Genomic DNA, 23,011 nt, shown 5'->3' on the forward strand with positions numbered 1-23,011 from the left:
CAGGGTCTGGTCTTGGATTCCTCAAGTCTGTTGGGTTTTCCTTCTTGGCTTTCATTTGTAAAGCAGTCTTGGTTTAGGGAAGTTGAGGGGCCTGGTCCTCCTTCCAGTTCTCTAATGAACCTCATGGCCAGGAGGGAAGGCAGAGTCCCTTGACAGGGAGAGGGAGGGAGTCCTCTCTCCTCCTTTACTAACTCTTCATTGTCCTTCAACCCTCACATGAACCCCAGTCTCCTTTGAAAGTGTCATAGAACAAGGGTTCTGCAGCCACTGGGGTCAGGCTTTGTTTGGGAAAATGCATATTCATGAGGCCTTTGAAGCGCTTCATTAATATGCAGGTAGTCTTTTTTTTTCTAGAATGGTACATAAGCCATCATTATTTGCCCAACATGCTTTTTTTCTGAGGCAATAATTATGCAATGAAATGGCTAAAGAAACATTTTTTTTTTAAATTATTTGTTTAGGGTGCTTTCTGTCATCTCATTTGAATTATAATTCATTCACTTTTGCAGGTGATTTGGAATCCTCACGTTTAAATTTGTAAGAACGGAAGATGCCTAGACAAGCACCATTGCCAGTTCTAGAACTAACTCATTTCTTCTGTTCCTTCTGCTTTATTTTAGGAAGACTGGATCACCAGGAGAGTTCTCAGGACATTATCAAGACACTCATTTCTGGTAAGAAGTCAGAGGCGGTCTTGTATAGAGCCAGGCAGGCGGTCTTGCCTGGAATTCCTTCTTGCTTCTGCCATGTGGAAATTGGGATTGCCTCAGCAGAAGAATAATACAGGGCAGACAAACCAGTTCCGGGTCCAGGGAAATGCAGGGGTGTAGTTCTATGTCCCTGAGCACAGACCTTTGAAACTGGTGTTTGATTGATTGCCAAGGAGCAGACAAACCCTGAGCTCACTACTGCTCATTTGCTTTGCTTGGATCTAGTCTTTGCCCACCACATGACATACAGTAGTATGTACAAACACTTTTTGTCTTTTCTCCTGCAGGCTAGTGTCCCTCTGAATATTTGTCCTTCTGGAGAGTCCATGCACTAAATTAAAGGTTGAGATGAGCTGACTTGTCGGCACCCAACACAGACAGCTGTTGTAGGTTGAGTTTCCCCAGTCTGAAAAAACAGACATCCTAAATACTGTTGAATCAAGTTAGCTCTTTAATATTAATAGGCAAAGTCCCAGGGTCAGTCTCTCACATTGCAAGCAAAACACAATAAACACACTCCCTGCCCAACGAAACAAATAAAACAGCAATGACAAACACAGCAAAGAGTCTAGCAAACATTCCTAAGTCTAAAGACTCTGAAATTCTGAGCACATCTGGTCCCAAGCATGTTAGATAAGGGTTACTCAACTTGTAGTGTGCTTAGAGAAGCCAGCCATTGGGATATGCTAGGAAGTCAAGCACAAGACATCCTTTTTTTTAGATCAGAAAGAGGCCAGGTGGTTCCACGTTGCCATCTGTCTGTGCTTGCCCTGTAGGACTCGCAGGACAAAGCTTGAGGCCAGCCTTCTGTTTGCAAAGGGGAAGATAGAAAGGTGAATTCTAGATTTCAAGGGAACTGCCTTATCTTCCCGGGCCAGAAGTGTACCAGCTATCCTGGATATGGGGAACCTACTGGATGGGTTAGGGCATGGTTGGAGTGTAGAGGGGGTTGTTAAGGTCAGGAAACCAAGCATTACACCATCTCTGTGTCCTGACCCAGAGCCAGTCAGCGCCTCTGCTCAGCTTCATGTCTTCCTCTGGATTCATGAGAGGGGACAGCCACTGGACTAGGATGGAGTAACCATGCTGTGTCACTCACTCACAGGGAGGTGATGGTCTGTGGTGTTCAGAAGGAGAGGGAAACTTTGGGTATCCTATGTGGGGAAGCTGTGTAGTAGTTCTGAGGATGAAGAGAATTACTGGGGCAAGAGTGGGATTCTGGCTATATTCAAGAGTCTATATTATAGAGTCAAGGCTATATTCAGAAGTAGCGATTTGCTTTGCTCTGGGTGACACAAGTCCATGGATCATACATAGTGATTTTTGTTTGTTTGTTTACGTTTTATTTTTGTAGAGAAAGGTAGCTCTATTGGTTTTCCTTTCCAACCCAGCATCTGCCTTATGTTTGAGGGGTTACTCAGAAGGCTAGTACTGTGCACAGGCAAGAATTCCTATGTAACACATTGACAAAGTTCTTGTCACAAATGTCACGGATATATTGTGCGATGGCTCTTGGCTGTGGTGTATTCATAAGCAGTTAGGAGTTGTAGAACAGTCAGAGCCATTCTGGGGGACCAGGCAGAGCTTCAGAGCTGCTCAGCGGCTTCTGATGGGCCTTGGCTGGGTGTTTCCAAACTGATTCTCTGGCTTTGGTTTTTCGATACTCTGTAGATTTACTCTGTGCTCTCCATAGGCCTTTCCCATCTTGTTATATTTTACGTTAAGAGTTGTACACATATTTCACCTTTGATCTCAAGAGGTACATCGGATTTGGTCAGATTTGAAAACGTTAGAGCATTTAGGGTCTGGTCTCTGTAAAGGCACAAGGTTTTGTTGTAACTTGTGGTGAGGACAACTTGTGAGGGGTGGCCTTCATAGTGAGAATGAGGCCTCATGAACTAGAGTGAAATTCTAATTGTTTGGAGCCTGGGCCATGCAACCAGTTTAGCCCTCCTGCCCACCAGGAGCTATTCACTGTGAAATTGGCTCCTCAAAATCTTCCAGAATGAACTCCGGATATATTGCAGTCAGATGGAGCCGTGGGGTGATTCAGTTTATACCTCCAAAGTGGAAGAGTTATACCTCCAAAATGGAAGGTTTTTTTTTTTTTTTTTTTTCCCTTCCTAGCCTACGAAAAGGCCTGATGAGATTTTATGTGTCCTGATACACTGACAGGATCTGCATCAGTTGCAATAGCCAAGGCTCCTCCCAAGTGCTCCCTCTTTCTGCAGTGCGATAACCCATCATTTAAGTGAATGTGTTCATCACCCTTCCTTACAGTGTCCCCGAAGGAAAGCACATTCCTTCTTAGAAAGAAAAGTAGTGATGAAATGGATAGTTTTAAATGTCAATTATGCCAGAATGAATCTCTGCTTGGAGAGTAGCAAAAAGAACCAAAGGCCCAGCTTTCTATCTTTTTCTACTGCAAATGGAGCCATTTTATAATCGTGGAATACTAATACCCATGATGTGCCTGGTGTCTTGTAGTAAAATAACTTTATAAATGTGCTTCCACATTCAGCAAAAGTTTGAGATCCTTTTCTGCTTTTGCCTAGAACAATCGATTTGTAGTCCTCATTATTCTCTGTGTGTATATTGGGCCTCTATCTACGAATGCCTGGGGAGTAAAAGCCCAAGCTCAGTGGTTATCCTGCAGGATCATGGAGACTTGAGTAAACTGTATTTAAATTGTAGAGGGCTCAGTATCCGGACCGAGGTGTTGCAGTCATGAGGATGACTGCTGGACTAACTGCAGCAGCTCCTGCCCCAGCACAGATGTGTATATGAAGCCCTGACAACCATGTTTGGTAAAAACATACAGAGCCAGAGCACTGAGAGGGTGGATTTAGGCCAGGGCTGTGGATTCTGGATGTAGCGCTGCCATGATTGGGACTATGGTATTTGTGTGGTGACAGAGGCACAGGTGGCACAGAAAGTGACTCTTACATCCTATGTGTAGGAAACTGGGAGGGCTGAGCTGTGCTATGGTCCCAGTGACAGTGGTCCTGCTAGGTATTTTCCTGTTATATGACAAGATGCCGTAGTTGCTTTTCTATTGCTGTAATAAAGCAGCCCGAGTAAGGTGCCGTGTGAACGAGAACATTTAACTTGGCTTACAGTTTCAGAGGGTTAGGATTTAAGACTGGGTGAAGGAAGGACGAGCTGAGAGCTCACCTCTTGATCCACAGGCACGAGGCAGAGGGAGTTAACAAGGAATGATGTGGGCTTTTTGAAATGTCAAGGTTCGCTCCAAGTGACACACCTCCTCCAACAAAGTCATGCTTCCTTCTCAAACAGTGCCACCAACTATGGATCAAACATACAAGCCTGTGAGGGTCATTCTCGTTCAGTTCAGAATAACATAACTTGATAAAGACAACTTGAGGGAGGAAGAGGATTTTTTTTAAGCTCGTGGTTTCAGAGGTTTCTGTCCAGTAGGGTGGGGGAGGCATGTGAGACTATGGCAGATCTGGGGAGGTGTGGTAAGACATGGCCATTTAATTCATATTATGGTGTCCATGGAGCAGAGAAAGAACCAGAAGCATCAGTTTAAACTTCAGCAGCCTTTCCTTAGTGAGATTCTAGTCTTCCAGCTAAAACTCCTAAAGTGTCTACCATTTTCCACAATAGCAACTCTAGCTAAAGGTCAAGAATTCACCACATGGACGGACTGGTGGGACTTAAATATGTTTCATATTTAAGCTATGGCACGTTGGACAACTGGTTGATTATGGAGCAAAGAGTAAAGTGGGATCCCATATATTATAACTCACACGGATGAGAAGACCTGAATATGAAGAAGGAAAGTTTAAAGTACAAAGAAGAGCTTCCCTCCCCCTCTCCCTCTCAAAAGAACAATTAATTATATGTCAGTAAACACTTTAAAGAGACCCAAGTTGCAGTAGTCATAATGGATTACTGTAAGAAATTAGCTTTTTGTCTGTGCAGAGAACTCTTTTAAATCAATAAGAAAAAGATAAGAGAATTGAAAACTGGGCAAATATCATGAAAAGAAGACAAATGAACACTTCTCGTCTTCAATTGGGAAACTGCCAGGATAGACAATGAGAGACTATTTCACACCCATATTTTGGCAGATTGGGATAAACCAAGAATGTGATGAGCAAGGGAGGCTTTCATGCCTTACTTATTGAGGGCAGGTTGGTTAAAAGTCTCCCCAGAGAGCAACTGCACCATTTATAAAAAGAACAGAATATGGAACCCCATGACCCAATCATTCTACGCTTAGGTGTATATGCTTTTTGTCGGCCATGAATTAGTCAACATTTTCCAGAAAACCAGGAGTCATGAGATCAGCCTTAGGATTTGTCAGTCTATTAACCTATCATTTACGTGTCTTAAGATTTACTATAGATTGGGTTTATTGTGTTACAGTTATTGGCTTACATGTAACAAGGTCCCGTGATCTGCCTATCACAAACTGGAGGTCCTGCAGAGCCCATTGCCACACAGTCCCAAGAACTAGAGTGCAGAGTGAAGCTTCCTGCCCAGGCCCAATAGCCTCATAGCACAGAGGGCAGGGCACCGACGTCCAGGCTCAAGCAGTCAGAGAGCAGTGTCTGTGGACTCTTTGTTCTATTCAGGCCCTCCCTGGATTGTTGGTGGTCTCCTAAGTCTGAGAGGGCCGTTGGCTTTACCCAGGCCACCAATTCAAATACACATCTTCTAAAAATACCCTAAGCGAGGTGACCAGAACTCACTATGGTTACCCAGTCAAGCAGACACATAGAAATTACAATAGATAACAATGAACTGGGTTTGTGTGTGTGTGTGTGTGTGTGTGTGTGTGTGTGTGTGTGTGAAATAAATTCAAACATAATAGAAGCTGCCAGAGCCCCTTTTACATAGGAGAGACTGTCTTTACTGGTGTTGTGGGTCTAGTGGTTTAGGAAACAGAGAATAATTATGGTTAAGCCTGAATGGTGAGTGTTCATGGGTGTTTGCCTCTCTGTGTTCTAGGTTCCCTTTATCTCATAAAGCTGATGGAGGGAGGGTTTGTGGTAGGACTGGGGAGAGAGCTCAGTTGTTAAATGCTTGTAAACATGAGGACTGAAGTTTGACTCTCACGACCCACATACAAAGACCTGGGTGTGTGTTTTTAATACCAGCACTGGGGAGGCAGAGACAGGTGGATCCCTGGGGTTTCCTCTACAACCTGCCCAGAGAGCAACTTTGTATCCAATAACAAGATGTAGGGACTGGCAAGACAGCTCAGCAGGATCCTAAGCCAGGTGACCTGAGTGTAATTCTGGGAGAAAAGTGAACTCTCAAATTGTCTTCTGACCTCCACACTCTCACTGTGACGCTTGTGCGTCTACACGAACATACAAATATACGTATAAATCAATGTAATAAAAGAATAAAAAAAAACAATAAAAAAATGAAAGGTGGATGGTACCTAAAGAATGACACCTGATTTTCACTTTATGTGCACATGTACCTGCCCACACATAAACACACATGCAAGACTGTATGTGCATGTGTGCACCCCAAAACACACTCACACACACTCACACACACTCACACACACACACACACTCACACTCACACACACACACTCACACACACACACACATACATACTCTCACACATACTCACATATACACACACTCACACACATACTCACACACTCACACACACTCACACACATACTCACACACACACACTCACACTCACACACACTCTCACACACACTCACATTCTTACACACACTCATACACTCTCTCACACACTCACACAGACACACACACACTCACATACACACACTCATACACACTCTCACACACACACACTCATACACTCTCACACACACTCTCACACATACTCACATACACACACACTCACACACACTCTCTCACACACACACACAGACACTCACACACTCACACACACACACACACACTCTCACACACACTCTCACACACACTCACACTCTCACACACAGTCTCACACACACACTCACACTCTCACACACACACTCATACACACTCTCACACTCTCTCACACACACACACACTCACACAGACTCATATACACTCTCACACATACATTCACATACACACACACTCACACAGACACACACACACTCACATACACACACTCATACACACTCTCACACACACTCTCACACACACACTCATACACTCTCACACACACTCACACACACTCTCACACATACTCACATACACACACACTCACACACACACACTCTCTCACACACACACACAAACACTCACACACTCACACACACTCACACACACACACACTCTCACACACACTCTCACACACACTCACACTCTCACACACACTCTCACACACACACTCACACTCTCACACACACTCATACACACTCTCACACACACACACTCACACAGACACACACTCACACACACTCATATACACTCTCACACATACATTCACATACACACACACTCACACACACACACACACAAGATGTTGTGGTAAACACCACACTTGGCACCCTTTCACACTCTGTACTTTCGTGTCCCTTTGTGCCACCTTGCTTTCATTTCCTAGTGGACCCACTGTCTGGCTTCTGACCCCGCCTTTTCACAGATGGTTCTGCATTAGCCTCTTTCTTGTGGTGTTCTTGGGATTTCTCATTATCCAGGCTGTGCTCAGTGACCTAGCCCAGGGTTTTCAGCAGCTACACTCCAGGTTGCTTTGGGCCATGTATGGCTCATCCATCTCTCATGCACTTCTGAACTTCTTCCCAAACAAGGCTCACAACTCACCCTTTGGGGTGTTGGCTGGGAGCCTGAGCCTTCTGTTGATCTCTGCTCCTGATCTCCAATATCAGTGTGGACTCCTATGACCGCTGATCCATGTCCTTAGCCCAGTGCTTCATGGGTAATGGGTGCTCTGGAAGTATGGGGTCATTATTTAATTCTACTTTTTTAGAATTAAGAATTTAGTTAGACTGTATTTTGAGAGAAAAGTTTTATTTTAACAGGAAGGGTGATATGTAGGAGGAGGTAGGGTGGGAGGAGTAAGGAGAGGAGGAGTAAGAAGAGAAGGAAGAGGAGGAGAAGGAGAGGAGGAGCTAGGTGATGAGAGAGAAAGAGAGAGGGGGGCCAGACATGGAGGCAGATGTTCACATGTCTCCACCAGTCAAAGATAGCTGATATATCTAGGTTGGGTATTAGGTTACACTTCTGATTGATATTGAGCATTACCAAATTTATAAAGCCATTGGTTAACATTAAAAAAATTGTATAAAAGCAAAAAGGAGAAGGGGGTATGGGATAGGGATTTTCTAGGGAGGGGAAATGGGGAGAGGGGATGGCATCTGAAATGTAAATAAAATATCCAATAAAAAAGAAAAAAAAAGAATTTAGTTAGAATTCAAGAGTTGTGGGTCAGGTGGGGTGTGCAGCTGATGAGCGCTCTCTGATACTGAGTGTCCTCTGCAAGAGGCATGAAGAAGACATGGTGGCGCACCTGATTATTTGTTCTCAGATTCAGAATGTGTTTTCAAATATTTGGAAACTTCTACTCTGACACTGACTTCTTTTTTAAAGATGCATTAAGAGAGGGAAAATTCATCACCAACACCCCTTGTAAAATGATGAAAAATGTGCTAAGAAACTAGCACGGGGAGCTGCGACTAGGTTGAGCACAACATAATTAGTGTGATTAAATTGAAGGAAGTCAGCCTTTTCTGTATGTAATTTTTTATTAATGATATTCAGATCGGGTTAATTACGTCCAATTCTAATTAATGACAACACTATGCAAGCAGGCTTTCCCAAATTGTGTTCAGTGGAGTCCCAGGCGACGGTACTGAATATAGTCCACATATCCCCAGCTGGACAGCCCCCAAGAGCCATGCTAAATACAGGCCTTGGGAAGTTCTGTAGGAAAGAAACCTATTTACTTTGATGAAGTGCACCTCTCCAAGCTTGTTCCCATCACAGGTGCTGTCAGTCACCCATGGGATTGTTAAGCTATACCACACCCATGCTTTGGACCTTTAGGGAGTAACAGACACACCTGTGAGGACACTCAACGTGTCAGCAGTTCAGTTTTGGAATGAGCTGGGGCCATAGAGGCTAGGTGGAATTCTCAGCCTGCCAGGCAAGGCTCAGCTACAGGCTCAGTGGGGATGGGTTTCAGGAGATTGTGAGGAAGCAGTTTATGTGGCGATGCTGTCTGTGTAGGCAGGCCTGAAATCCATCAGAAAGGCTGTGAAGAAGGATAGGTGAGCTTCCTGCATGGGCAAAGCTGCAGTCCACAGGCAGAACATCTTTCTAAAGGATGCCTCAACTGTCTTATGTTGAATCCATGAATTGGGAGTGGTGATACTTGGTAGGGTTAAGAGGTGTGGCTTTGTTGGAGCAGGTGTGGCCTTGTTGGAGTGGGTGTGGCCTTGTTGGAGGAAGTATGTTACTAGGGCCAAGCTTGGAGGTTTCAAAAACCTAAGCTAGGCCCAGGAGCTCTCTCTTCCTGCTGCCTGAGGATCCAGATGTAGAACTCTCAGCATCTTCTCCAGCAGCGGGACTTTCTGCATGCTGCCATATTTACCACCGTGCTCGCCGCTACGCTGATAATGGACTAACCCTCTGAAATTGTAAGCAAGCCTCCACTTAAATGTGTTTTCCTATAATAGTTGACTTGGTCACGCTATCTTTTTACAGCAATAAAACGGTAACTAAGAAAGAAGTTGGTACAAAGAAGTGAAGTATTGCTAGGACAGGCCTGACTGTGCTGCTTGTCAGCAGAATGTGGGTTTTGGTACATTGGATTAGGAAGGCAGTAGAGCACTTTAAGCCAGGCTTGATGGGCTGTACTCGTAGGAGCATGGAAGACAGTGGTGCTGAGATCAATGTAGACTGTGACAGCCTGGCTCAAGAGATTCAGAGGAGAAAACTATTAGTAAGTGGCCTAGAGATCGTTCTTCTGTCATTTTGGCAAAGACTGTGGCTGTTTTTCACCCTGCCCTAATAATCTCCCTGAGGCTAAATTGAAAAGTTTTGGATTAATGGCTTTGGAAGAAGAGATGTCAAGACAGTCTAGTATCAACTTGTGGTATGGTGGTTATTAGTAGTCACTGTGCAGATTTATAATGAAAAGGAACAGGCCAAGCAAAGAAAAGTGAAAAATGCACAGTTTGAGGAGAAAGGGAGTACCTGGACGGGTAATGGAGCTAAGTCTAGTGCTCAGAGAGATGAAACAATTAAGGAAAAACCTGATGCAAAGTGGAATACCTCAGGGTGAGACCCCACTCAGCTAAAGCTTCCAACGTCTGAAAAGGAATTAAAGAAAAGCTTCATCAGTGAAGCAAGTCACCCACAATGCATTGCGTCAGACTTCGAAAGTCTCATATGAGTCTTCACCAATCCCAACACCACTGAAAGTACAAAGTCTCTTTTGAGATACTTCAAGTTTGGTTTCTGTAGCTGTAATAAAAACACTCCAGACAGAAAGCAACTCGGAAGAAAGGTTCATTTTATCTTTTGCAATCCATTATCGAGGGAAGACAAGGTAGGAACTGAAGACAGGAGCTTGAGGCAGAAATCAAGTAGGAGAATTGACTGCTGATTGGCTAGCTACTTTTCTTATACAGCCTGGGCCCAGTTGTCTAGAGATGGTACTGCCCACAGTGGAATGAACCCTCCTACATCAGGGAGCAATCAAGAAAATGCTCTACAGATATGCCCACAGGTGAATCTGATGGCGGCAGATGATGGTCTCTCCTCCCAGCTGTTTCAAGTTGACAACCGAGAATAACCTTCACAGAGACTGGAGACAAACCCCTAACTGTGAGCCCCTATTAAAAAAAAACAACGACAACAAAAACCAAATTATATACTTTCAATGAACAATAACATAAAGATTATGACTCGAAAGAGGAACGGAAGCATAGCAAAGAAAGATCAGTCCACAGCAAGACCGAGACCTAGCAGGGCAAACATGTCCAGCATCTGGGCTTGTGATGGACTCATCTGGGGTCCAAGTACATTGAGATGACTGTCTTTTCCCAGCCCTGTTGTCCTCAGTACGTGAAACTTCTAGCTTGGGGCAGATTGACTATATGCTTGAAGTTTCTTCTGGAAGCTTCTATGGTTCTTGCACCATCAGCCTCCTGGGGTCCCCACTGCGGTTTAGGTTTGTCCTTTCCAGCGTCATGCAGTGGCCTCTCAGGGCCTCCTTGCAGAGAACCTGACAGTGCTACGTACTGCCCAGGTTCAATGACTTTTTGGACATTTTGGTCCTAGCCTCCATTACTCTCTTGTATCTCTCATGCCTATAAAACCAATGCCAGATAGATAACAGTGTATGGTTTTGCTGTCAGTTCATGATATAGCCTGACCCCTTGGATGACCATCGCAGTAGCGTTTTCTTTGAGATTCACCCTGAGGAAACACTTGCCTGTGTGCTTGCCTTTGGACAGGAAAACCCTGTAGTGGTATTCTTTTAAATTAGTTTTCATCTCACAAGCAGGACCCTTTACTGGGTGAAGGCTTACTCTCAGGATACCTTTCCTTTGTCCCAGTGCAGAGCATGCAGTGTTTTATTTTTAATGATGCCAGCTAATAGCAATGCTGCTTACATTGACTACCTTACAGTGGCAGTCAATGCTACCTTGACTGCCACTGTAAGCTTTCTTTTGCAATATATATATATATATATATGTATGTATGTATATATATATATATATATATATATATATATATATTTTTGTGTGTGTGTGTGTGTGTGTGTGTATAAAATATTCCACTTGCTCTACTTAATTGTAAACCAGAGAAGTTCAATGTGTAGTAGCCATACTACAGGGTAAATACTTTCCTATTTGAAAAATTTTCCCAGCAAACAAAGTAGCTGATTACATTTTAATTCAGTCTCAAGGTCTCAGGACAGAGGCGGGATGAAGTGAGGTTCTTTCCCAGAACATAACATGAACCACCTCTATTCTCCACCCCTGAGAGAGTCCTTATTGCCTTCTCAAACCTTATGAGCTAGACCCCCACTGTTTACTTTCCTCTGGTGTTGTTTTCTTTGGACTCCCACTGAAATGGCGCATTTAACTCCGTTTAAAGCATACTGGAAATTGTCCAGTCCAAAGTTCCAAACTCTTCCACATTCCTCTTACAGACTAACACTAAAGGCCTGAGAACCACGTGGTCAGGATTATCACAGCTACGGTCCCTCGTTTGGTACAAGTTTTCTATGTTAGTGAACTTTTTCATTGTTGTGGCAAAAGTAACTTGATAAAGGAAGCATGAGTTTACTTGGACTTGAAGTCTGAGGGTACAGCCTCTGTGGTAGGGAGGGCATGGTGCCATGCGGTGCCATGGTAACAGACATGGGTATCTGGGACCCCTCACATGTTGGTACATTAAGACACAGAGAGTGGACAGGCTATGATGTCTTGACTTCCCCCAGGGACTGCTTGTTGCAGTAAGGCTCTACCTCCTAAATGGTTCCATAGTCTTCCAGAGTCATCGGCTGGGGACCAAGTGTTTAAACACGTGACTCCATGGGGGGAACATTTCCCATTCAAACCATAACAGCTGCCACGCCCAAAGGCTGCTAGAATCCTGTTACCATGTGACATTTTTGCTAATTTTTGAATTTTAAAATAATCAATGTACTATTTTGAGGTAACTTCTTTCATATCTTCTTGTGCTCACGAGACGTCCATTGGTGTTGAGTATGGTTGTCATCTACTGATGACTGCTGTTCCACATCTCCATGGTGTTAATATGCAAGAGTTTGTGTTTTCTTCATTTGATGAACAAAGATCCCTTTCCATTTTGTGATAGTTATTGATTCTAGGAATATCCTATGTATTGGGTGCCCATGACTGCATCTCTAGGGAGTATGTCTCTGGGGATCTAATGGAAAGGCTGTAGGACCCGGATGTATTTGTGTTTTAGTGAACAGGACTAATCCATTTTCTGAAGTGGTTGTTCCAAATCCCACTTTCAGCTGTAAGTGCCAGGGTGGAGTTTGCTTCACATCTTGCTACTAATTGCTGTTGTCAGCTTTAATTTTATATCTGGCAGATGTGTAGTGAGATCCTGTAGCCTAAATTTGCATTTCACAGAATACTAATGAAGTTAAATATCCTTTTAGAACTTTATTGTTTTTGAAAATCTTACTTGAAGTTACTGTGCAGGAACTTTGCTCATTTTTTCTGCTGGCTTTTCACTTATATCACCTTGTTGGAGTTCATATATTCAACATGTTTAGCCTAATACATATATGTGTGTGTTATTTTCTCCAATATATGTATATATATATATATATATATATATATATATATATATGAGAAATATACATATATATATGAGAAATTTTCTTAGATGCTTTATATCTTGGTTTCAATGGTAGCTTTTGATGATTTTTTATAATTTAAGTCAGTATGGTAAGTGTCCTTTTAAGAATATTATACACACTTCAAAAACTTGAAAGCACTCTACAGTTTTTTTAAAGGTTAATTAGTTAATTAATAACTGTGTATGGGTGTTTTGCCTGCAAGTATGTCCACATGGAGGACGCACAAGAGTGCCAGATGCCCTGGAACTACAACAAAAGTCAGTTGTGAGCCACCATGTGGGTGCTGGCAATCAAACCCAGATCCTCTGGAAGAACAGCCAGTGTTCCTAACCACTGAGCAACCTCTTCAGCCCTGGTGATTAAATTTTTGCAGCGTTGTTGTTTTGATTTTGAGGTTTTTTTTTTTTTTCTGAATGTCTGAGTTGAAGTCGATACCAAGATTTGCTTTCCTTTTCATGGGTGACCAGTGGGCCCAGCATAATGAATCAATACCTTCACGGTTCTGTTTGAGGTCTGGCAGTTTTCAGAGTTCATTCTTATTCTCTTCTGACCCACAGCCATCGTAAGAATGCCTGAACACCATTGCTCTTGGGACTGACAACTTCAAACCATGTGAGCCCTGTTACTGCCTGCAGACTCCTCCAAGGCCTAATTTCCTAACCTCCAGGGCTCCTCCCACTTTCTCCTGTGTTACTGGTGCCACATGTGGGCCAGCCTTCCTGGCTGCCTTGTTCTCCTCTTGGTCTTGTATACCATCCATCACCAGTCTCATGTCTGAACTACATTTGGGTAGGAGGCCAATCCCACCTCCCTTGGCTTGATGTCAACACCGTGGTGTCACGTTTTCACAAATGAGATCACTGAGAGCACTCTGCCCCACTGGCCTATTTGTCAGAGTATAAACACTGAAGCGTCTGAATTACCTCACTTTTATAAAATGCACTTGCTGCCCTGTTTAGTCCTCCAGTTGTGTTCTTTAAGAGTGTCCTATGCATTTATCCTTTGCATCTCCACATAAAATTTAGATTAAATCTCTGAGTTTCCATATAAACACTTGTTTCTAAACTCGAACCTTGCAGAGACCCTTTTGATGAGATCCTTTGGGGTACAGCCATCTTGAAGTTGACAAGAATATAATGGAAAGTCTTCCAAGCCCTGAATTTTTAATCTCCCTTTATTGTGGCTTACCTTCTTTATTTCTTTGCCAGGTCCGGCATGGCCATGGTAGGGACAGAATGACATGGTTCTTGCCCCTGGGACAGGGCCAGCCTTCATGAGTGTACATGGCTGCCATGGACATAAGGCTTGTTTGTATAATAATGTACATGTTTTCATGTTCCTCCAAGGAATGCCCTTCCTGTTAACATTAATGACTCCATGATAATCAGAAACAGCATGAATCTGGGAGGTGAAGGTGTGGCCAATGTCTCAGCAAAGTGATAAACACCTTCAGAACAGCCCTTAAGGCTGTGGAAAAGAACTCTAAAAACATAAGTTTAAAAATATATACTTTCTCAACTATGCAGAAAACAAGGATGCAACATGAATTACCTGAGGGGCTTCAGGAATCTAAAGGAGGAGAGGCGGCTGTACTATGTCAGAAAGACACTGAGGAAGGAGGTGAAGATTTAGGGAGAGTGGTCATCTCAGGAGATCCCACCCAGCTGTGGTGGCTTTTATTTTTTGTTTTTCATTTTTGTTTTTTATTCTTACAAAGACAGACAGATTCCTGAGTTTAGGGTTGGCCTGTGACAGAGCAAGGTTAGGCCCAGGGGTGGTGGAAATGGTACTTTCAGGACAGGGTCCTACCCACCTAACGGAGCATCTGTGCCTAACAGAGGCAGGCAGATCTCTGAATTCTTTTGCAACGTTAAAAGAAAATGTGTGCTTGCTGTCTCCTAAGAATTAGGGGGCTGCGGTCATGGGATGCTGATTCACAGGATAATCAAAGGAAACCTGGAGTAAATGAGTGGGTTGATATGTAAAATAAAAGACTGGGCATAGGATCTGCAAGAAATGAGCTGTCCCAGGAATTTTTTAGAATAGCAAGAGAGAACTTGGAGAACACAGAGAGAGAGAGAGAGAGAGAGAGAGAGAGAGAAACAGAGAGGGCTAGAGATATCTAGAGTAAGCAGATCAGAAAAAAAGAAAGAAGGCAAAACAGACAAAAAGCAGGCTGGATGGAAAGCTGTCTTCAGCAGGACATAGGCCACCAACTTGGATCCAAGATTTGTCTTTCAGTCATTTGTTCTGCTGCACCCAGGCTGGTCCTTGGTCAGTCTCTCTCTCTCTCTCTCTCTCTCTCTCTCTCTCTCTCTCTCTCTCTCTCTCTCTTGTAATTTTGTATATAGAACACTGTCCCGGCCCAACTGCTCCACGCTTGGGGGCCAGGTGCTCTGGTCTGCACCCAGATGATCTGGTCCGCAGGGGTCAGTCAACAGGGTCTAGCAAGAGAGAGAGTGGAGATGGAGACAAGACAGAGAGTCTGTTCAAGTCCCCTTTCTTGAAAGGAAATCATGGATATATATATATATATATATATATATATATATATATATATATATACTTTACCACGTGCCTTGCAGCCATGGACAAGCAGGGAAACACAACTGAAGGCACTTTGCCACGTGCACCTTGCAGCTGGGGGCACTAAACAACAAAAACAAGATATGTGAGAAAAACAAGATGTTTATCAGACTGCGCTCAGCTGTTGTGGGCTGTTGAAAATAAGTCTCTTGTCAGGGTATATGGCTCAAGATGGCTTCAAGGACGATAGCCACTTTCTGCTAGGAGTTGGCTCTGAACAGAACACCTTTTTGGAATTTTGAAATTGTTACTGTAAATGTATTCAAAAATTGTTTTAATTGGTTTCACAACTATCTATAAATATGTTTTTCTATATTTCCTTCATATCCAGAAATCCTATTAAACTTGGCCAACAATTCTGACAGTTATTTGTGTGCTATTTTAGAGTTTTGTAACTGTGAAGCCATATTGTCCATTAGCAATAAGAGTGCCCTCTTTGACACCTACTGAAAATCCCAGCTTGATGATTTCTCTCTTAGGAGACATTCTTCCATCATTTTTTTGAAAGTTACGATTATGCTTCCTATTTTCTTTTCAATTTTTGAAGTACTCTCTAGAATTCAGATTACCTCCTGTTTATAGTTGCGACTGGCTTTTATCAATAGGGAGTTCTAAGTCTTCTGGAATACGCTTTTTGTTTCTGATGACCTCATAAGATGTCTCCTTGCTAGTTCACTGATGAAGTGACTCACTTTTAAATATTAAAAAACCTGGAATTTCTAGGTCAAATCCCACCAAGTGTAATAGGATGTTTTTATATGTAACTCCTTTTAATTTGCTATGTTTTCCTAACATTTTTATCTGTAAGTGTGTTCAGAAGTGCTTTGCTTTGTTTTTTTTTTCCGTTGTCAGGGCCTGTGTTTGGGATCTAGGCCATGGCTGCCTCATGGCTGCCTCCTCCTCCCCCTGACAGAGTTTGGTAAATATTGGTGGCTTTTCCTTGGTTTTAATCGAGTCAAGGCAGGAGCTTTTAGCAGCTGTCAGTCAGGAGAGATATATGTATATCCAGGTGCTCATTTGTGCTCTGACACACTGCAGGACCCTCTCTCTAGGGAATGGCACCACTCACTATGGGCCAACTCTTCCCATACTGTGAGGAGCCGCATTTGCCATTAAAAGATGGCGCAGGCTTCTGCTTCCTGGTTCTTCACGGAAGCTTTACTTGATAATGCGCCTGCGCATGGCGCGAAAACCGAGTATGACAATTGGATGAAAGATTTGAGCCAATGAGGGATCTGCACGTCTCACAAAGCTCTATTTAAGCAGCGGGCTTTCTGAGCTCGTCGTCCTTCCCTCCACCTCACCATCATGAGAGCTGTTCAATAAATGCTGTCAGAAGAATCCTGAGTGTGGCGTTCTCCTTATCGGCGAGGCTGTGCGCTACACCATACCAATTAACTTAATTAAGACCCCACCCCCCCACACACATACATGCCCATGGGCCAATCCATTGTAGACAGTGATTCCTTGAGACTGTTTTTCCACGTGAGTCTACGTTAGGTCAAGTTGACAGCATTTATATCACACATGTTTTCAGTCATTTTTTCATCTCATAAAAATGTCACACTTACTGGTATTGGTTTGTTTATAATGTTTATTACTGTCATATGAGAACTGATCACGTTTTCACGTTGACGCACATTTCTGAATGTTTGCTTCTCTTCTTCCCCTTCGGAATTTTCACCACTCTTTTGGGGGATTTATTAATTTAATTTCCACTGAAGAATCAATATCTGGCTCTGTTGAGCACCCCTCTTTTGTTCTTTTGAAAAAGGACTTGCTATTTGTAGCCCAGGGTGGTCTTGAGTTTTCTATGATATTCCCTGCCCCATGCCTGAGGTTATTCTATTTTAGATTTGTTATCCATTTCATTTTGTTTTAAATATTTCTTCCCTTCCTTTTGTTTTACTTGGGATCAAACATGCTGTTACATTAAAACCACATGAAAGAAAAACAGTAGATACATACTTTTCTACTCCCCTTGTCTAACATATGAATGTAACGTTGCAAACATCTCTCTAAACTGGCTTTTGCATTGCTATTGTAATTGTGGTAAAACACAAGTATATAGCTTAGGTATGATGATCTTGCAGTGTGTGGGTCAGTGGTGCCTTTGTATTTTTAGACCAATCTCTAGAAGGTTCCATCTCTCCTGTCTTTCCATCCACCATATTCTAACAGGGCCTCTCTGAAATTTGTATATGGTGCTGACCTTTTTAGTTTCCTCATTCAAGTGGAATCAAAATATTTGTCAACTTCTTTTAAAATAAATAATGGCTTTCATGTCAGGATGTCCCCCTTTTAAGGCTGAATAATATTCTACTGTATATGAAACTATATTTTATTTCTCTTTTTATCCAGAGATACTAGCTGACTTCTATCTATGGCTATTATGAACAGGGCTACTAAGAACACGAGCGTGAAGCATAGCTTTTGACACATTATATTTTCATCATTAACTAAAAACATGTTTAATTGTTGCAGTTTATCATTTATCTGAGGGTCACTTTAAAGGAGCTAATTTGCTACTTTTGTGCATTTTTTTCCAAGTTGTATTTTGTTGTTTATTTCTGGCTCGATTATGCCGTAGTTTGAAATGTCATTTCGCTGTCAATGTTTTGAAACGTGTTTATTACATTTAGACTTTGCTATATAATTAATTTTGATGAAGTATTCTGTGTGCACTGGAGTGTAGGTCCTCGGTACAGGGGTGTGTGTGGCAGTGAGTGAAGGCTGCTAACCGTAGTGTGTACATCGTTGCTTTCATCGTTGACCTGCTGGTTGGTTGTACATCATTACCTCAGGCTTCGGGCTTGACTCTCTATGACTCTGTCAGTTCTTGCCCTGTGTAAGTGAGACGGAGTAACTGGGCACACATCTGTCCAGCGCTCAGCACTGGTGGACCACCCTTTTCAATGTGATTCCTTCTCTTTTCCTTTGGGGATGCATCTTTTTCTGAAGTTTACTTGAACTAATTATCAACACATAGATACTGAGTGGATAAGCTTTGACATGCTTTCAGATATGCAGTGGTACCACTGATAGAGGCAGAGAAAGCCCCTTAACCATCAAATTCATTTCTTTATTGATAGCCGCTGGCTACATGGTACAGACTTTGCAGCTGGTGAACCCAGGTCCATATGAGATTATTAACTGACACCTGCCCATGAGTTATATTTTCTTAGATTTTTTTTTTTTTACCTGTGACTGTATTAAGTTCAGGAATTAAGCCTGGAGGTTTTTCCAGACAGTTTTGTAAACCTTACTGGTCTTTGGTGACCTTGATACTTTTGAAGAGCACAGATAAGAATCATAACGTAAAATGTTTTTCTTCTGGTTAGGCAGATTATAGGTTGGGGCCAGATAGTCATTCTAGGAAGTGTCAATGTAGACCTCTTAAATCAGGAGTGCATAACTTATACTGCTGACAGGAATCTTAATCTTGTAGGAGTTAGGTGCCATCTCCGTGAGAGGACAGTATCCACACAGATGATTTGGAATTCTTTGTGGGAATATTTTTCTATGCTTCCAAATTATTCTATTCTTGTTCATTTGTTTATATTCATATGAACTTGGACTATTCATTTTATATTTTGGATTATAAGCCAAACCTATACAGTTGAACATTTCAAAACTAAAAACCCAAAATGTACAACGTTCTAGAATCAGAGCCTGTGGGACCAAGTGGGAAAGGCTGTGTTGACAAAGGATGGAGCTGTGATGGCTAATCTTAAATGTCAGCTTGACACATGTTAGACTAACTTGGGAGATGGGCCTCAAATATGTCTATGGGGGATTATCTTGATTGTATTGAGAAAGGAAAACCTACCTACTGCCAGCAGCACCATTCCCAAGGCAGGGGTCCTGGAGAAAGGGAGCTGAGTGCATGCATGTACTCTTCTCTTCTAAGACTGGGTGTAATGCTACCTTAGGCTCCTGGCTTCTCTACCTTGATTGATGGTACTTTGATATGTGAACTGAACTTAGCCTCTTCTCCCTTAAGTTGCTTTTGTCAAAATATCTTATCACAGCAACAGAAAGGAAACTGAGACACCACAAGTATTGCATAAATCACCTCCAGGCTATGTGTATAATCTGTGAAATATTTAATGTTCTATTTAGACCCAGTTTCTACCCTCAAGATTCTTATTATGTATGTGCAAATATTCCAAAACCCTAAACAAGTCTGAAATGGAAACTGCCTATGCTCCTAAGTATGTCAGGTAGGGGATATGTAAACACACTGTTTGTCCTGTTAATATATTTTGGGGGTTGATCTGGTACTGCTATGTATTCTAATGCTAAATTCTGGACCCCCAAGATATGGCTGCCCCAAGACAAATGAATTCCTTCATACACTTTGTTTCCCCAATTTAAAACTGTTGGTTAAATAAAAGTGGTGACAGCCAATTACTGGGGATCATGGAAGGAGGCAGGGTTTCCGTTACTGGGTTGGAGGTCACAGGAAGGGACCATGAGGAGAGAAGGAGGAAATGGAGGGTGAGGAAGAAAGAAGAAGGAGAAGACAGAAGGTTTCCATGAGACATGACAGACCAGGAGCACATGCCCAAAGTAGAGTGGACCCTAAGAACATAGGGATGGAACAGAAGAACCTCAGAAGAGTCAAACTGCAAGTACAGGGGAGCACAGCTGGGAATTAATGGCCTAGCATTAGAAAAATAGACTAGGGGTTATTCACCCAGTAATTACACTAAAGCTAAATAAATAAATCATAGCCGAATTCTCATTCATTTGGAAGCTAACAGGGTTAGAAATAATTAAATATCTACATCATGGTTCTAGTATCTATCTTCCCTGAGACTCCCAGATTCAGGCTCACTTCTGTGTCCCTGGGAACTTGGCTCTTGGTTGTCCCTACTGTATTAGCCACAGATTTTAACTTTCCCCAGCCTCTGAGACAGCCAGAAGCTCCACTTCATCCTGTTGTCAAGATTTGCCGCTTTTCCCCTCCAGCCCTGTGGCTTGCAGATATCTGATTTTCCATATGTTGAGTAGTAGAAAGCTAACACTGAGTGGTGAGTTACCAAGGCCTGTTTCCCTGCAGGTCCCCACCTCAGACCCTCTGGTCCTAGTTACTGTGGCAGCTCTCTGGTGCTCTTCAAATGTCATTAAGAGCTTCTGGTTGAATTTTCTTGGAGGGTTATCAGATGTAAGGTAGCATATTATAGCAGGGTGTGGCATCTCTTGGAAATGATATTTCTCTTTCCACCAGGTCATGGTTGGTAGTACCAAATGATATTTCGGAATCTGAACTTTACAGCCATACATTTAATACCCTCCAGGGTACAGTGTGTGTTGAATAGACCGTGAGCCATTCCATGCATTGCCTCACCTCTAACCCTACCTATATACAGAGGGCTGTATATAGCAGAGGCATCTACCCTTTCTTTAAGGGGAAAATGATGATCTCATAAGATCACCACTTGCATGAAAACTTTTAAAAAATTGATAAATACTAATTGTACATATTTTTAGTATGCTGTTCAATACACACATATAGTGTGTAAGGTTCACCTGAAGGCACTTAGCATGTCCGTCAAGTACACACAAACACACACACACACATATATATACACAGATATATACACAGATATATACACAGATATATATATATATATGTATATAGAGATATAGATGTTGTATAAGGATCATATGGAGATACTTAGCATGTCTCTCACTTTAGACATTCAACATTTCCTCTGTTATAGCTACTTTAGAATGTACAATGTGTTATTGTTAACTACAACCACCATACTATGTAATCAAATACGAGACCTTGTTTCTTCTTTGGTCACAAGTTGGGACTCACTGACCAGTCTCTCTCTCCATAGTTATCAACCTATTTACTACCCCCTCGTAACCATTGCTGTAGTCTGTTTCCATGAGAAAACTTTTACTCGATTCACATATGAGTGAGATCAGACAACATTTATCTTTTCTTGCCTGGCTTATTTTACTAAACATCCCCTGGACTCAGTCAGATTGTCACAAGTAATACAACTTTATCTGAGTAATATTCCATATGCTAATGGTTTTCAATTTTCTTCTTTCATCCATTGATTGGACATTTAGGGTGATTTGTACCCTAGCTTTTCTGAATACTTTGTCAATAACAGATAACACGTGCTGGTGATGCGGAGGGAAGGGATTGCTGACACACTGTTGGTGGGGGCGAGGGGTGCTGCTTACTATAGCCACTGTGGAAGACAGAATGAAGGATTCTCAACAGACTGACAGACATACCATACAGTCCATCCATTCCACTATGTAGCCCAAGGAAATGAAATCTGTGTGCAGACGACCTAGAACCTTCTGGTAAACGGTTCTCAGGGGGAGCCTTTACCTTGGGTATGGCCTATTATGGGTATTTTATGACAGACAATTAGTGGTGAGGATTTCTGGTTAGTCTGTCAATGATTTGAGCCTTTCCGTGCAGGCTCACAGAGTACCTGCAGGAAAGATTGTGTTGTCTTGTTCGTGTGGGAAGTGGGAAGGCTCCCAGCACTGTGCCTAATGGCTTCCATCCCTCAGCCTTGTGTGGTCTGCTCTTCTGAGGATCTTTGGATTTCTTTGTCCTCGTCTAGGGATGAAAAGACCCAACTGCTGGGAACTCTCTGTGGCCAACAGTTATCCACTGAGCAAGGCTTTGTCTTGCTGTTACTCAGCCAGGGCCTGGCCTACCTCATCTTGCTTTCTTCTGATTTGCATATTTCTGTGCAGCCCACAGCACTTGGCAGAAGAACCACTTACTTATCTTGCTAAAAAATCCAACTAATCCCTCCCATTTTGTAGAAACCCAGGAGGAACTATTTCCATGGAATTCATCTTAAATTCTAATTATTTTTCTTTTTTTTTCAAACCATCCCTTTAATCTGTGCATCTCAGAGCTAGACTTTTAATCTGACATCTGCTAGCTGGGTGCAGCTTCATAAATGAAGTAAAACATTAAATCTTTAGTTCTTCAGCTGAACGGGCCATGTCTCTAGGCTCAGTGCCCACAGCATGGGGCAGAGCAGGTAACAGTCTACCACTGCAGAAAGTTCTCAAATTTTCTACACGAGGCTGGAGTGCACCAACCTGCAGATTTTTTAAAATGACTTTCCAAGGTGACATCATTCTTTACTTACCTGTGTGAGACTAAAACTCAGATGTGGAGTGATTGCCAGCATTCAGGCTTCAGCAAGGGTCCTTTCAGGAGCCAGATTTGATGGGCATGGCTTTGGACCTGCAAATGGCCCTACCTACCCACTGATATTTACTTGACCATCTCTGTTGTCAAGGGAAGTCGAGAAGGGAAGCAAGAACCACAAGCACTAGCCCAGGATATGCTTGCTCTACAGTACTCGAGCTGAGATCTGTTTTTGCAAAGC

At 42.6% G+C, this 23,011-nt stretch overlaps 1 protein-coding gene across 6 annotated transcripts in view; it reads left to right on the forward strand.

Annotated features, from left to right (window-relative positions):
- The window catches only part of Apba2 (amyloid beta precursor protein binding family A member 2), a 232,012-nt gene that overhangs the window by 111,498 nt on the left and 97,503 nt on the right, over nucleotides 1-23,011 (forward strand). For all 6 annotated transcript variants that reach the window (XM_034521728.2, XM_034521720.2, XM_076935320.1 and 3 more), the window contains exon 3: nucleotides 621-674. The gene's annotated coding sequence lies outside the window, so the exon portion shown is untranslated. The remainder of the gene's footprint in view (nucleotides 1-620; nucleotides 675-23,011) is intronic.

Source organism: Arvicanthis niloticus, chromosome 1 (assembly GCF_011762505.2).
Source record: "Arvicanthis niloticus isolate mArvNil1 chromosome 1, mArvNil1.pat.X, whole genome shotgun sequence".
NCBI classification, from domain to species: Eukaryota; Metazoa; Chordata; class Mammalia; order Rodentia; family Muridae; genus Arvicanthis; species Arvicanthis niloticus.